This window comes from Petaurus breviceps, unplaced genomic scaffold (genome assembly GCF_028583685.1).
Source record: "Petaurus breviceps papuanus isolate PSGF00001 unplaced genomic scaffold, PetGlider_PUasm1.0 90734, whole genome shotgun sequence".
In the NCBI taxonomy this organism is placed as follows: domain Eukaryota; kingdom Metazoa; phylum Chordata; class Mammalia; order Diprotodontia; family Petauridae; genus Petaurus; species Petaurus breviceps.
In genome coordinates, this window is record NW_027187327.1 from 10,627,805 (window position 1) to 10,631,461 (window position 3,657).

A 3,657-nucleotide genomic window follows, 5' to 3' on the forward strand; every position below is an offset into this window, starting at 1 on the left:
ACTTCAGCAAGACTTAAAAAGTCTAAGGTTGTAGTTTTGTTATAATAATTTTTTTTTGGATTTTGGTTCTATTTCATTTAGATATTTAATATAATATGGAAGGGATTTTATATATGTATGCCTTATTTGGTATGTTTGATTATTTGTTTTAATTGATTGTCATTAAATTTTATAATTTTATATTTATTTATAAAAATTTTATGTTTCTTATAAAATAGTCCACATGGCATAGTGGATAGATTTTCTTGTATTTTTTTGTCTTCTAACTTTGTGCTATTATTTCTTGATGACTCATGGGTTCATTAGCATCCACTTGACCAATTTTAATTTTTAAGGAGTTATTTTCTTCAGTGAGCTTTTGTAACCTTTTTGCTATTTAGCTAATTCTTATTCTTAAGGGGTTTTCTCTTCAGTATAACTAACCTGTTAATTCTCTTCATAATTTTCTTGCATAACTCTCATTTCTTTTCCCAATTTTCCTCTACTGCTCTTTTTTATTTTTTAAATCATTTTTGTTCTATTTTTATTTTATTCTTTAGCTTTTCTAGGAATTCTTGTTCACCTTATGTCCACTCTACATTTTTTCCCTTTAAGGACTGGTTTATATGCTTTTAAGTCATCATCTTCTTCTAAATTTGTTTTGAGCTTCTCTGTCACCATAGTAGATTCTTTTTTCATCAATACTAAGTTACTTTATTGGGATGTAAATGGTGGTAGTTCTTTGGTACAGATTATGAAAAGATCAGATAACCAAAATATGCATGCACTGAAAGACGGTAGGAGTTACGCCCACAGTTCCCAGATGTGGGGAAGCCATATGTGGCTTAGCACTGGTGGTCACTGTCCCTAAGGGTGTGCTTGTCAAAAAGATATTCCACCATGCCGGAATCCCGCCCCCATTTTGTGCAGGTTGGTTATGTGATCACCCAGCTGTTTGATGGACTTGACCTATTTGTCCAGGTAGTGGGTTTTGATGAAATCACATAAGTGGGGGTCATTCTTATCAGTTGTCAGCTTGTGCAATGTGCACAATTCCATTGTGCAAATGATTGACATTTTTTCCCAAGTGCAGAGAACACTCCATTGCATTCAGCCCACTCTCCCAGTCATCTCAGTCTGGCTTCTTGATGTCCTCTAGGAAGATGCAGCCCCTGCTATGGTTCTGGACATTCATCAGCTTCTTGCTGTGCTCCCTCTCCTCGTGCGACTGGTGCAGGAAGTACCTGGTGAAGTTGTTCAGCGTCAGCTCGTCCAGGTCGAAGTAGTAGGACATGGACAGGTAGACATAGGAGGCGTAGAGCTCCAGGATGATCTGCTGGTTGATGGCAGTCTCCGAGTCCTGATGTAGTTCTGCCACATCTGAGAGGGGGACAGGGTGGTCATGGGAGAGGCGGTGGAGGCAAAGGAGGTGGTGGCTGGGGCTCAAAAGGTAGAATGAAGTGTTGGTTAGAGGAGGTGACAGAGGAGAGGTGGCTAAGGGCGGCTCTGGCCGGGAATCCAACCGCGGGTTCAGTTCAAGTGCTGTTGAAGCAGGAAACCGCAGCGACTCGCCTTCCCTGATCTTCTGCCCATAGTAGATTTTTATGGTTAGTTTCTTTTTTTCCTTGTTTGCTCAGTTTTAAAGCCTACTTCTTGACTTTGGACTCTTTGTTAGAATTGGACTCTGTTAAAATTGGATTCTGCTTACCTCTAGGTGGAATGACTGGCTTCAGCTTCTGTCTTTTATGTTCTGCTTTCCTAACTCTATCTGGAGCCTGTAGATTTTTGATGCCACCAATGTGGTGTGATTCATGAAGAGGTCTGGTCACTGCCCTCGTGGTTTGTGCTTCGGTCCTTATACAGGTAGAGTCTTCTTCCTCATAACTGTGACCTCTCCTCTTTGCCCTGAGACTAAAAATTGGACTGTGACCCAGGACTGCACAATGGGTGACAGGGCTCCCAAATGGCACCCAATCCTGTTCCCAGTGCCAACAAGGTTCTCCTGGGATCTCCTTCTGACCAGGTTCAATCTTCTTACCATCCCTGTCTACTATTACTGCCTCACAGCTCATATTCACTTTAGGGCAATGATACTGAACTTCTGGTAGAGGAAAAATTTAGGAGGGAGATAGTCCCTGCATATTCTGCCACTATTATCTAGTTTGCTTTCATCCCCAATACATTAGAAGCCATAATCTTGGGATTTTTGGGGCATATAAGTGGAAGGTGAACTCTTCAAAAGAGATGCTCTTCAACAGAGAGCTTAAAAGACAATTTATGGAGAACTATCAAGCATATGGATTATAAGGGAAAAAAATCAACTCTGTAACAAATGTTGTTAGATGATAGATAAAGCATTCAATAAGTGTTTACTATGTACCATAGGCTGTGTAAGTGTTGAGGATACAAGTACAAGCAAGCCCCTCCAGGAGTTCAGATTCTAATGGAAGACAATAAAGGGAAACTAAAAAGGGGGAGACAGACAGAGATATGCACAGAGAAAGACAGAGACAGAGAGACAGTGAGAATCTATGAACCATAGGGGTATATCTTCACTTATAAACAAAATACTGTCTCGTTCACAAGACTCGTGGAGGAGAGAAGGGTGCCTAGTTATGAACCAAGGAGGCCCACCCTATTCATAATAGAAAGTCAACTCATTCCTATTACCAGTTTTGGGATATTTCCTGTATTAACTGGAGTTAGATGGGAATGGCGAGGGCTCTTTTATACTCTTGTTCCAATGCAAATAACTAGAAGGCTTCTTTTGTTTACAATAATACTATCAAAGAAGATAGAGTTGAGGAGGGGCTTTATGGCAGTTTAACGTGATTATGGATTTATAAAAATAAGAGCCATTCCCCAATGATAAATGGTCAAAGAATAGAAACAGTTTTCAGAAGAAGAAATCAAAGCCATCAATAGTTACATGAAAAAATGCTCTAAATCACTACTGATCAGAGAAATGCAAACTTAAACAACTCTGAGATATCACATCACACCAATCAGATTGGCTAGTATGAAGGAAAAGGAAAAATGACAAATGTTGAAGGAGATGGGGAAAAACTGGGATGCTAATGCACTGTTGGGTGGAGCTATGAACTGGTCCAACCATTTTGGAGAATAGTTTGGAACTATGCCCAAAGGGTTATCAAACTGTGCATAACCTTTGATGTAGCAATGCCACTACTAGATCTGTATCCCCAAGAGATCAAAGGAAAAAGAAAAGAATGTATGTGTTCAAAAATATTTATAGCAGCTCTTTTGGTGGTGTCAAAGAATTAGAAATTGAGGGGGTGATTGTCAATTGGGGAATGGCTGAACAAATTGTGGTCTGTGATAGTGATGGAGTACTATTGTGCTATGACAAGCAGGGTGGTTTCAGAAAAAAACTGGGAATTCTTATACGAACTGATGCAAAGTGAAGAAAGCAGAACCAGGAGAATATTGTACACAGTAATAGCAATACTGTAATTATGAACAGCTTTGAAATACTTAGCTACTTTGATCCAGACTTATCTAAGACAATTCCAAACAATTTACAATGCAAAAAATGCTATCTACCTCCTGAGAATCATTGAACTCAGTGTGAATTGAAGCATACTTTTATTTTTCAAAATAAAATAAATTTTAATTCACTTTTGTTTTTAAAAATACATAGCATTTTGGAGGAACAAC

The 3,657-nt window shown here is 38.9% G+C and overlaps 1 pseudogene; it reads right to left on the reverse strand.

Moving 5' to 3' along the window:
- Positions 1–824: 824 nt before the first annotated feature.
- Positions 825–1,386, reverse strand: LOC138145414 (ferritin heavy chain-like; annotated as a pseudogene).
- Positions 1,387–3,657: the final 2,271 nt, after the last annotated feature.